This window comes from Saccopteryx bilineata, chromosome 6 (assembly GCF_036850765.1).
Source record: "Saccopteryx bilineata isolate mSacBil1 chromosome 6, mSacBil1_pri_phased_curated, whole genome shotgun sequence".
In the NCBI taxonomy this organism is placed as follows: Eukaryota; Metazoa; Chordata; class Mammalia; order Chiroptera; family Emballonuridae; genus Saccopteryx; species Saccopteryx bilineata.
In genome coordinates this window covers 146,185,563-146,198,967 of record NC_089495.1, presented here as the reverse complement: position 1 = coordinate 146,198,967, position 13,405 = coordinate 146,185,563, and positions in this window count along the sequence as shown.

Genomic DNA, 13,405 nt, shown 5'->3' with positions numbered 1-13,405 from the left:
ACATTTGGTGCCGAAACCCAGGAGGAGCTTGAGCTTGCAAGGGCCGCTCCTCTCCCCTTCCCTTCCGAGGAAGAATGGGACCTTTGACCTCCCACCCACTTCAGCACATGGTGCAGTAAGTCTCCTACCTGCAGCCTCCCCTCAGTTCTTTCCACCTCTGAGGCTCCCTGTCCATAATTGCAGCATCAGGGACCTCTTATCTGTTCCAAGTGCATGTGTGCCTGTGGAGACGTCCTGGACACTCCCACTCTACCTGACCATCTACTGACCAGAGATTGAGTTGCAGGATGCCAATTTTCATCTCTGATCACTCCAAGGGCTGAGGGTGGCCATGGGGGCACAAGAATCTAAACCTGGCTCAAAAAACACCCCTAGGGTGCCTTATCCAGAATCTCTCCCTCCCTAAAGAAGAAGAAATTGATCTTCTCCACCATGGCCGGGCTACAATACCCACTGGATAATCAAACCAGGAGGCCTCATGAAGGGACTTTCGATTTTAACACCCTCACTGATTTCTATTGCCAGTGAACTGGTAAACGGTTGGAGATCCCTTACATTCAGGACTTCTAGTATATGTGCTCTTGTCCTAATCTCTGTGCTGCCTGCTCTACAGCACAGGTCCTTTTAGCCAGAGAAACCTCAGCTAAACCCTCCACTTCTGATCTTTCCTCCTTCGCTGACTCCTTGAGGAACTCTTTCCCCCTCCTGCCCAACCCCTGGGGTTGCCCCTCTCTCAGGACCCCCCTCTGGTCCTTCTGCAAACCTCTTCCGCTCGGGTCTCTTCCCTCCAGGAAGCCCCCTCCCCTGCTGGCCAGAAGCCCCTCCCTTCTTTACTGTGTTCTTAAGCCCCTCCCCCATCAGGCCACCCTCTGCCAGCCATTGGCCCTCACCCGGGTTTGCAAGGCTCTTGACTCCATGGCCCAGCCCCAATCTTTTTGCAGGAAGGCCTGGTCCTGTCCTGCCTCTGACTCTGGTGTTTCCAACCAGACCTGGTGCCAGGAGCCCCCCTCCTCTTATTCTCAGCCCCCAAACCCCTATCCGAGACCTGATGAACATGGCATTTAAAGTTTTTAATGGTCGGGAGGAAAAGGCCAAAGCTGCTTGCCAGGCCCACATGCAGCAGAAGGTAACACTCCAAACCCATGCTCTTGTGGCAGCCCTGAGGCCGGCAAATCAACAGGGGCAGGGTATAGAAGGTGCTTGACCCAAGTCTGGGCTGCAAAGAGGATCCCCATCAGGAGCTTGCTTTAAATGCAGCAAAGAGGGTCAATAGGCTCGAGAGTGCCCCTGCCCAAGGCCGCCCACTACACCCTGTCCTAACTGCAAGCAGCCTGGTCACTGGTGGAGTGATTTCCCCCTTTAGGTAACAGGCTCATCCTTGGCGCCTCCACGTGGAGGACAAGCCACAGAAATGAGAGGCCAAGCCAGCCAGGAGGGCTCATCATTTGAACTCCTAGGCCTCATGGACGACTGACGTGTCCCGGACTTGAAGACCCCCATCACCCTCGCCGAGCCCAGGGTAATGCTACAGGTAGTGGGTAAGTCCACCTCATTTCTTGTGGACATGGGGGCTACCTTTTATGTTTTGCCATCACACTCTGGACCTCTAGTTCCCTCACAGGTCTCGGTTATGGGAGTGGATGGAACCCTTTCTTTTCCTATTTGCACGCCACCCCTGACATGCAGTTTGGACAGAATCCCCTTTTCACACTCCCTAGTTATGCCCTCATGCCCTGTACCCCTTCTGGGTTGGGACATTCTACAAAGTCTCAGAGCCACTATCCAGCTGACAACATCTTCTCACTTCTACCATTCCTTATTGAAGGCTTCCTCACTACCAGGGGCTCCCCCATAATCAATGCTACCCTCATTTCTAAACTTTTGTAAGCATTAGCTTCCTGCTGAGGTGGCTATGGTACATTGTAGGGGCCAGCAAACCTCTCAGAACCCAATGTCCTTAGGCAATGCTCAGGCTGACTCAGAAGCTCGAAAACTCACCCTGGGTACCTCCCCCACTCCTCTCGTGTTTCTCTCTACCTCCTTGAAACCTTCCTACACTCCTGAGGAAGAACAGGCCCTCCTCAGAAAAGGTAGAGACATGTGCAACCAGGGATGGATATTTCTCGGAGATAGAATTGCCTTATCAAAAAGACAGGCTGAAACTCTCCTTTCTCATAGCCACTGTTCCTTACACATAGGACCAAAAGCTCTCTATCAGTTCTTGCAACCACTCTTTTTCTTCCCAGGCCTCCAGCAGACTATCAAAAAGGTACATGTAGCATGTGCTGTCTGTTCCAAAGCCTCTACACAAGGGGGACTCCACCCCTGCTTCAACTGAGGGGGCACATGCCAGGCCAGAATTGGCAAATTGACTCACTCATATGGATAGAAGCCTTTCCCACCTCTCGAGAATGGCAGACACCGTTGTTGCCTCCATTCTCGTTGAAAACATCATCCCACGGTTTGGACTGCCGACTACCATCCAGTCAGACAACAGCCCGGCCTTCACTGCCCAAATAGTCCAGCAGGTTGCCACCTCTCTCAACATCACCTGGAGACTCCACATATCCTATGGCCCTCAATCATCAGGTAGGGTGGAGAGGGCTAATGGCATCCTGAAGGGTCAGCTAACCAAACTTTCCATCGAGACCACACTCTCCTGACCAAACCTTCTCCCCCTGGCATTCACCAGAATCAGAGCAACCCCGTGAAACCCCATTGAACTCAGCCCCTTTGAGCTGGTTTATGGTAGACCATTCCCAATTAATCACAACTTACTTACTAACCTCCCTCCTCTTGCCACATACCTCCCCTTTCTGTCTTTACTCTGCCATCTTCTTAGGGAACACGTGGACCGGACTCTCCCTCCCATAGGGGTCCAAGTGAAGCTCGTCCAGCAGTCCCCCTCCAGCCAGGGGACAAAGTTCTTCTAAGGGAACTCCAGCCCGGCTCCCTACAGCCCAGGTGGATGGGACTCCATACGGTAATATTGACTACTCCTTGGGGACCGCCAAGCTCCTAGGGCAAACACCTTGGTACCATGTCTCTCGCCTCAAGCTTGCCCCCATGCAGGACCACTGGCAGTGGGAACCACTGGGCCCCACCCATCTCCGCCTCACTAAAAGGTTGGGCCTTGCAGATTCTCCCGTTACTCCTTCTTCCACTGGGAACCTGCCGCCAGAGTGAATTAAAGCAGGGAGCAATGCTGTTACTATATCAATGAGACTGGCCTGATGGAAGAAAGCATCAATGTCCTCAACGGTCTGCAAGAGAAACTGCACAAGGATCTCTCCTCCGACAACCCGCTTAACTCCTGGTGGCAGCCACCCATCCTTACCTGGGCTGCCCCTATCCTAGGTCCTCTTCTAATTATCAGCATATTACTCATGTTTGCTCCTGTTTTTCTTAGATTCTTACAGGGTCGCATCTGCGAGGTTTCTCTAGTCACGGTCAACCAGATGCTCCTACACCCATATACGCGACTCTCCTAAGAGCCATCACCTTCTGATCTCCCCTCCCCATGACACCCCTAACCAGCAGAAAGTAGCCAGATGAATAGTGGCGCCCCTATCTAACATAAAAGGTTGGAATGTGAGGTCGGTTGTCAATGGGAGAAGGTCATATGAGGAACCAGGTCCGGGGACTTTGGCTGAAAAAACCGCCCACACCCATGACCACCAAAAGAAATGGCACAGGAGCATTTTGAAAAATCTGTCAGCCATGTCATATCAACCTGCCACCACCTTACCAACGCTATAAATTACTGCTGCCCCCCCACCACCACCGTGGGAGAAACTGTGCGACTTCCCTGGCCCCTGTCTTGCAGAACAGTGAACCTGCCTGGGATGCACTCTAAATAAAGCTTTTGCTGTTCCATACTTGGTGGCTACGTCCTTCTTTCTTCCTCGGTGGGAAATACCTTACAGTATATATTTAAGTCTCTTTTTAGGTTGGAGAATCAAAGGTAAATTGATGTAATATGTGCTTGTAACACTTTTTTAATGGAACTTTGACAGCACAAATGTGACATATCTTAAAAGGGTTTTAAAATACTGGTGTTTGTGCCCTTTCTTGCCCCACCCCCCTTCCCTCCTGGTGTCTCCTGGGCCCTGGGGTTTGTGGTGCTGATTTGCATAAGTGGCGTAAAGAGAACTGAAAAGAACCCAACAGAAGCTGAATTGACTTACCTTTTAGAAGAGCCAAAGGAAAAGCAAAAATCTAGAGATGTTGGGAAAAGGCAGAAAAAGGCAAAAGCCATCAAGATTTGGGTGTTTGGGTCTTTTTAGGCAGTTCTGAGACAGTGAGAAAAAGATTTGGTTGAGATTGCATGCTGTCTTTGACATCATTCTCGCAAGATATTTTTTGATATGTTTCCTTGGCCAAGGAAAAGCGAAGAGAAAATAAACGGGACAACATCAAATTAAAAAGCTTTTGCACAGTGAAGAAACCATCAATAAAATGAAAAAGCAGCTTACTAAATGAGAGAACATACAACTTAACACTAAAAATATCCAATTAAAATGTGGGCAAAGGACGGCCAATAGACATATAGAAAGGTGCTCAACATCACTAATCATCAGGGAAATGCAAATTAAAACCACCATGATATACAACCTTATACCTATCAGAAAGACTACCGTCTGGCCCTGGCTAGGTAGCTAAGTTGATTGGAGCACTGTCTCAATGCACCAGGGTTGTGAGTTTGATCCCCAGTCAGGGTACATGCAGAAATCTACCAGTGAATGCATAAGTAAGTAGAACTGCAAATCATTATTTCTCTCTCTCTCCTTCTTCCTTTCTTTCTCTAAAAATCAATTAGAAAAAAAAATGACTATCATCATCATAAAAAAAATCAACAATAAGCAACAGGTGTTAGTGAAGATGCAGAGAAAAGGAACCCTGAACACTGTTGGTGACATTGTAAATTGATGCAGCCACTGTGGAAACCAATGTGGCAGCAATTCCTCAAATAACTAAAAATAGAGCTGCCATATAGCCCAGCAATTCTACTTCTGGGTATTATCTGAAGAAAACAAAAACACTAATTCAAAAAGATACATGTTACCCTATGCTCATTGCAATACTACTTACAGTAGCCAAGATATGGAAGCAACCTAGGTGTCCATCAACAGAGGAATGGATAAAGATTTGGTGTAAATATACCAATGGAGTATTTCTCAGCCATGAAGAATGAAGTCTTGCCATTTGCAATAATATGGATGGGCCCAGAGGGTATTTTGCTAAGTAAAACAAATCAGACAGAAAAATATGGTATGATTTCAGTTATATATGGAATATTAAAAAAATTAAAAAAAAACAGAAAAAAACCCTCAGAACTATAGGGAACAAGGTGATGTTTATCACCTGAGAGCTAGGGGGTGGGGGTGGGAAATAAGAAAAGATAGTGATTTATTGTATGAGAGAGAGAGAGTGAGAGAGAGAACTGGTGACTGGTACATGTGGAGTTTGAAGGAGAGGACAAATCCCAAATTTCCAGAGTGTTTTTTGTTACCTTGGCAAAATAGCAGGTAAGTCAGTTGCAGAGACTCAGGCTGGACATCAGAACCAGCTTTGGGTCCCCTCCAGAGCTGCTACCCTGCTGTACAATGAAGAGGATATGCTGGATACATTTTTTGACGTTTACACTTTCGTTTCAAATCACTTTTATTCAAATACCATCTTATTTTAAATCATAGATTAACAACAACAAAAGGCTGCCATGCGATGATGGGTGAAATTTTGGGAAGATATGGTTTAAAGTAAAACATGAAGATTTTTTTTCTATATGTGTACATTGCCTCCCCCTTTGCCATGTTCTCAGACTTCAAAAAATAGTGGAGGGTTTTTGACAATTCTTCTTGAATACCAGTCTTTGATCTCTTCTGCTATGAATTGTGTGCTGGCTGGAACACTAGGCAGCTCAGTTCTGTGTGGGTTCCACAGAGATAATAGAAACGTGGTCATCAAAAGAATCTTAACATATATTTTGATGTTGAACAGATAACAAGCTTTATTTTCAGCTTTGAAAAGATTCTGGCATATTTTGCTGAGGAATATGTGCTGTAACATAGAACAAATAAGTGCCTTAGGAGTATATGACTCTATCTGTATTTCCATAGCCAGATGTCGAATGGCAGAGGCTGAGAAAAAGCCACTCAGACCTTCTGAGAAGTGGATCATCACAGCACAGAGCATCTGCACCAGGAATCAGACCCTCTTCCTGGTACTGCCTTGTGCCTTTAACTGTCTGCAGTGAGGCAGCCTGGACCCACAGCGTGTTCCAACGAGATGAGGTTGCTGGAATCATCTACTCACATATCCCCCTCATTTACAATAGAGAACACTTGGCCCAAAAGGGCTTCAAAGAACCGATCCAAGATCAAATAATTAGTTAGAGGCATCTGACCCCACAGTTCGGTATTCTTGGGATCACATGAAGCTTTCCTGCAAAGTATCCTCACAAAGACCCTCGAGTGCAGGGCTCAAGTCCTGGAGATTCACGGGAGAGGCGAGGGGCAGAGAGGGAACAACATCCTGGAGTCAGTTTCACGCAAGTGCCTCTTGTCTCGCTGTCCCCCAGCCTCAAAGCATCAGGCAGCAAGCTGCTTTCTAGATACAGAGCAGGACTTCCTCCACGTGTGAAGCCATCTCTAGGAAGGGCCCTCACTGTCTATCCTGCACAGAGCTGCCAAGTTATGTTAATAATCTCCCCGGCCCTTAAACTGAAACTGAATGACTGAGATTTGACCCCTGTAACATTCACCTCTACGTAACATGCACACTCAGTATTAAGAAGTAAGGTTAAGGCTCTTTAATGACTGCACATGGTAACACATAAGATTCCATTTTTCTTTTTACTTAGAACAGATTGGCAAAGGCCTGAGGTGACATGAGTGTGAGGTTGCTAAAAAACCATAGTTTGAAATTCCTAGACTAGATGAAATCCCTTTCAAGTCTTCTTTCTCTTCCTAAAAATTTACATTCTAAATTTAGTGAGAAGAGCTTTACTTATGGGTTTAAAAGAAAAAAGTACAAACATATTATACCACATAGCTGTAATCAAATAGCAAACATTATGTAAACCTGCAGCTCTTAGCTTAGTTCTTCTGTTTTAAATTACAGCCTTCCATCTTGGAGGTATGTGCAAACCAAATGAGAACTGTGGGAAGGAAATGCATGGCTCTATTCAAGTTCTGAGTGTTCGAGTATCAGCAGGAATTCGAGATTGATGGGGTCACAAGAAATTGTGAAAAATCATTTTGTATGGTTGCCTCTCCTCCTGCTCCCTCTACCTATCATACATGCCTCTAAATTAGCAAAAGTCCCTGGAAGTCTTCTCTGGCTTTTAACGAGAGCAGGAGACTATGCCTACCTTTGATGACTCAGTATAGTGTCCAACAATACTCATAGAAAAATACATAAGTCTTTTACTTATGTCCAACCTAATTTCTAAATATAGACTCAGCTCCTGGCTATGATGCAATAGCTTTGGCAGGCTTACCCTCCTGCCAGGAACAACTAGAAGCTTGATTTTAAAGCGTCCAGTGGCAGGAGGGAGCTAGGACCTAACAAGGACTTGAGGAGCCAGATCCTGAGGAGAAAGGAAGTTCAATAAGGTGAGCACCCTGCTTTTTCACTCAGATCACTTGGAAATTTTTAGCTAGTCAGAGGCCCACCTCTAAAGGGCAGGGTAGTGGTGGAGCTTTAGAAAACATTAAGGACTAGAGAGCAAAGTGAAAGAAGAAAGGAGCAAAGCAGGACTGCACTTGAACATCAAGAAGACAGAAGAAATACACAACTTTAACATTGATGATGAAGACATTGAGATTGTTAAGGATTTTGCTTACCTGGGTTCAGTTGTCAGTTCAAATGGTGATGGCAGCCACGAAACCTGGAGAAGGATGAAACTCAGAAGGGCAGCAATGGAAGTCAGGAAAGATCATCAAGAACAAGATGTGGCACTAGAGACCAAGGCTCTGCTTGTCCACATCCTTGTAGTCCCAGTGACTATGCATGGATGTAAAAGTCAGACAGTGGGCAAGGCTGATGGGAAAAAAGTTGATTCCTTTGAAATATGGTGTTGGAGCAGAGCTCTACAGATACCTTGGACTGCTGGAAAATGAACAAGGGGTCCTAGAGGAAATTAAGCCTGAAATGTTGCTGAAGGCAAAGATGGTAAAGCTGTTCTACTTCAGGCACATTATGAGAAGGCAGGGTTCTTTGGAAAAGATAGTAATTCTGGAAAAACAGAAGGTAGCAGGCAAAGAGGAAAACCAAATATGAGATGGCCTGACTCCATAAAAGATGCAACAGGCATGAATCTACAGATGAGTAGGGCTGTTGAACACAGGACATTGTGGACATCACTTATTCACTGAGTCACCAGAACTCAGAGCTGACTCAACAGCACATAACAACAACAGGACTGAAAAAGATAGGAAGTCTGGCTTTTCAAGGAAGCTAAAACTTGAGGGCCAAGATCCAGAAGAAAAGGGCAAAGAAGTGAGCCTGAAATATTGCTCTATTTTTTTTTTCTCCCGGCATTTGAAAATTAAGCTGTGTAGGAAAAGAGGTTGAGATGCTGCACAGAAAGTATCTGAAAAGCAGAGCAGATTACGCAATGCCAAGAAATTAAAAAATGGAGTCTTGAACTTGGAAAACAGGAGGGACCATTGCAGAGATTGCGAGCTCTCAGTCTGGATCACTGGAGAATTAGACTCCATAAGTGAAAGCTAACCAGAGGTAGACCAAGACTTTCAATGATGTAACCCAGTTTTAAATCAAGTCAGTCTCTGAATTGAGATCATCTGTCTCTACTTGCCTTCCAAAAGAGAGGTCAAAATTTCCATGAAAGAAGACCATATCATCCAAAGCATTAAATTTATTATACATAATATCTGACATTCAATAAAAAAAATGGTCAGGCATGTTGAGAAGCAGAATAAATAAATAAACAGACAAGAAAAATAGGTAGGTGACAAAGCTATTAGAATTATTAGATATGGATTTAAAATAATTGTGATTAATATGTTCAAGTAAAATAGATAGCACTATGAAGAATTTCATCATAGAACTGAAATCTATATAAAATAATCAAATGGAAATTATAGAATTGAAAAAGTAAACATCTGATATTAAGAAATTAACTGATATATTTAATAGACGATCAGACAGAGCTTAATAGAGCTCAGTAAGCTTAAAGATAGGTTAATAAAAATATTTAGCCCTGGCCGGTTGGCTCAGCGGTAGAGCGTCGGCCTAGCGTGCGGAGGACCCGGGTTCGATTCCCGGCCAGGGCACACAGGAGAAGCGCCCATTTGCTTCTCCACCCCTCTGCCGCGCTTTCCTCTCTGTCTCTCTCTTCCCCTCCCGCAGCCAAGGCTCCATCGGAGCAAGGATGGCCTGGGCGCTGGGGATGGCTCTGTGGCCTCTGCCTCAGGTGCTAGAGTGGCTCTGGTCGCAACATGGCGACGCCCAGGATGGGCAGAGCATCGCCCCCTGGTGGGCAGAGCATCGCCCCTGGTGGGCGTGCCAGGTGGATCCCTGTCGAGCGCATGTGGGAGTCTGTCTGACTGTCTCTCCTTGTTTCCAGCTTCAAAGAAAAAAAAAATATTTAGAGTAAAAGATGGAGACAAAGAAAGATAAGAAAATGTAGAAAGGTATAGGAGATCCAAATACAGTGAAAAGTGTAATTCAAGGTTTTTAAATCTTTGTACTATTGACATTTTGAGTCATATAATTCTTTTTTGTGGGGGTATATTGGTCCTAGGGCAAATAAATAAACTGTCCCCACTTGAGAGCTCCTAGTCTAACATAACTATAATGTCAGAAAGATAATAGGGCAGGAGTGATACTTAAAAAGAAATGGGTGAGAATTGATTCAAGAAGCACTATAAATCCAACATCTAAGCATATCAAAATAAAACTACTGAAAACAAAAAATAAACAGAAAGTCATTAATGTATCTTTTTTATAGAAAAAAAAGATATAGTACATCAATTCTGAAAGAGTCACTTTAAGACAAACAGCTCACTTCTCAATAGAAGGAAAGGAAACCACGTGACAACAGAATGAGATCACTAAAATGCTGGGGAAAAAAATGCCAACTTAGAATTCTATAGCCAGAAAAAATGATGAAAATTTTTGTCATTCAAAACTATAGAGGAAATAAATACATTCCTGGCAAAAATGGAGAGATCTCATTCCTAGCAGGAAATGACCTACTAGGAAGGACAATGGGAAGGTTAAATGTAAATAGATATTGACTCTAAAAAATGATAATGATGATGTCTTATGGGATTTTAAAAATATGTAGCCATGGCAACAATAACAAGATAGGAAGAGTTGTACAAAAAAGAGCTAACATAGCAAGCCTGCAAAGGCTCTAATGAGAAAGGCCTGCTTGTAAGGTTGACTATGCACACATCTAGGAACATGAATTTGGGAAGTTCCCCACCATTGCATGAACTGAGAAGAGTGGCTCACTGGACCTAAACTGTGCAGACAATATGATTCATGGTGAACGCCTGCTTTTCTCCTGGGAGTCTGGAATGCTGGTTTGTGTCAGACAGAGGGTGTCTTTATGACCAGCACTCAATCAATATCCTGGGTGTTGAGTCTCTGATGACGTTCCCTGGCAGACAAGCATTTGACACGTGTTGTCACAACTTGCCACTGCAGGAATTCAGCACAGACTGTGTGATTCCATGAGGAGAGAACTCTCGAGATTGGAGCCTGGCTTCTTCCAAACTCTGCCACATGTACCTTTTCCCTTTGGTGATTTTGTTTGGTATCTTTTCACTCAAATCAATCAAAGCTGGGAGTATAATTGTATGCTGTGTGGTCCATGGACCAGCAGCATCTACATCAGCTGGGAATGTGATAAAAATGCAAATTCTTGGACCCTCCTTCCAGGCCCACTGAATTAGAATTGCTGTGGGCCCAGCAATCCATTTTAACCAGCCCTCTCAGTGACTGGGATACACTAACGTGGAGAACCACTGCTCCATAGCTTGCCTGATGCTGTCTCCCTGTGCTTGAGATGCTCTGCTGGCTTCTCTCTCCTTATTCAATCTCTGCAGCTCACCTGTCAATCTGCTTTCTCTAGGAAATCATCCTGTACTTCCTGAGGCCAAAGAAAGTTTGTGCTCTCTTACTGAAATGTCAGCCCACCTGAGCTCGTTCATATTCTCTTTTAACTTGTTCTGTAAGTGGTTTCATGTGTGTACGACTATGAGCTTGACTCCTCGAAGGGAGGATTTTTGCAATCTTCTTTTCACCTCTCTAGTCAGTACACAGTAGATACAGTTTCTATACTCAAGTGAAATCACACAAAACTCCTGTCGTTGCCTGAAAAATAGTGATAGTCCCCTTTAAGGTGAGGCATGACATTTCAAGATGCCTTTTTGTCTTCTTCCTGCCTGAGATGAGGACATCTACGATCCAGGTGACTGGACTGGGGAGGCCTCTCTCACTTCCCTTGAAAACTTTCTCCCGCACTGGCAAACATGCCAGGGAAGCCAGAATTTTTTTTTCCTCCTCTTAAAACATTGAGTTGTTATTGGAGCTTCAGAAGTGTTGTTGAATTTTTTAAGAGAGCCTCTGAGAAAAGGAGATAAGGCTTAAAAGTCCTCCACAATTTGCCTGCTCCCTTTAAGACCTTAAGAAACTCTTTGGGTACATTAAAATGTTTTCCTTTAATTTTTGTTTTACGATAAGGCTAATTAAAGCAACACCTGTTTGGAATGATATAGTTGGTGCTGGGTCAACATTTCCATTGGCTTATAATCCAGCTGTGAAAACTCAATTTGAAGTAAAACGTGGGTGTATAATATCCAAACCCAGGGGGATTCAAAAGAAACACTAATATACCAGTGTGCATATTAGGGGGCAGAACAAATAGAAGCAAAGTGGTTTCAGGTGCTCCTTAGCACTTGCGTAGTGTGCAAACAGTTTTACGAGCACGGTTTGTGGGCCTTCAGCTACTCGTGTAGGTAGGATGCCTTTGGGTATTTAAAAGGAATGAAAACAGGCCAGTTAGTCTATGTAAAATACTAGCTACTGTGCACACATAGTAATGAGGCTCCTCTCATCTGAAGGGTTTGAGGACGTGAAATGACTATTCACGTGTTCCTCTGGATTTAAGATCCCCTGGAGGCATCCTGATGTGACAGGTGACATTATGTCTTGAAGACCAATGGGCTGCTTCTGTCGCCCCTCTTCTATTGGAGACCAAAGCAGAGATTTATGAACATGTCATGTAAAGAAACGGGAACTTGGGTCCAGGCTGGAAATAACACTGCACACTAGAACTTGCCCTACAGTGGTTCTCACACACTTTTTAATACCTACAGAGAGACCAATAAATAAAGCAGATAAAAGTGGAGCTGCACAGATTGAATTAGGGGAAAGCCTAGAGCCCACAGCTGCTCAGCTCAAAGCCACTCAGAAGCCTAGGAGGCTTGGTGGGCTCTCCAAAGTGACGAGCAGCAAACGCTACCATCCTGCCATGGCAGTGCAGGTAACCCAACTCTAAGCTTTACCTTGGTCAGCTCTGTGGAGCAGTGGCTTGGCCAGTTGATGAATGAGGTAAAATAAGTATTTAGCAGGATTTGCTTGACAGCTTCAAGCAGCCCTAACGCTCCAAATAACTGGTGGAAGCAAGGGTTCCGGCTACAGCTGACCCCATGAAGTTTTGTATGTGGGACCTTGTAAGTCACTGAGCTTTGAGGATCTTCCTAGAAAATGAAGGTGGGAATTCCTGGCAAGTTAGTCTGGTACTTTTTTGTTGTTTGTTTTTCCAAGGGCAGTGGGGATTAAATAAAATGTTGGGTTTTAGATGATTTTGCTTTTCAATGAAAGTGATTGGGGGAGTCCTAAGACAAAATACAATGTGAGCTACTATAGCAGAAGTATGCGTCATAGACAGAGGGGAGAGACACACGTTTTTCCTGGAGCGATTCAGAGAAGTCGTATGGACCACACACAGAGAGTCTCACCACCCCTATGGATGCCTTCCTATCTTCAGTTCCCTGCTTTCTCCTCATCCTCTCACATCCCAGACATTCATGTTACCCATGTCTCACAATGTGTCCTGTCATTCTGGAAAAATATCTGCTTAATCTAAAGTAACCATGGATTGTTCTGGGTGACATCCAGGCAAGATGTAGGATTGTGCTGTCTGCCTCCTACTTTTACTGTGGAGGATCCCAAGTTTAGAATTCAGGGCTCTGGATTCCCAGGCCATGCTCTTATGAGTAATGGTGGAGACGCCCAGTTTCTTCCGCTGCAATGGATGAAGATTGGCCATGTCCTCCAGGGTCTATAGCTCTTTCTGTCTGGGACTGTGGCGAGTCCGAGGATCTCACACTCTGAGATGCCATCAGGGAGGAGCTGGCCCTTTCTT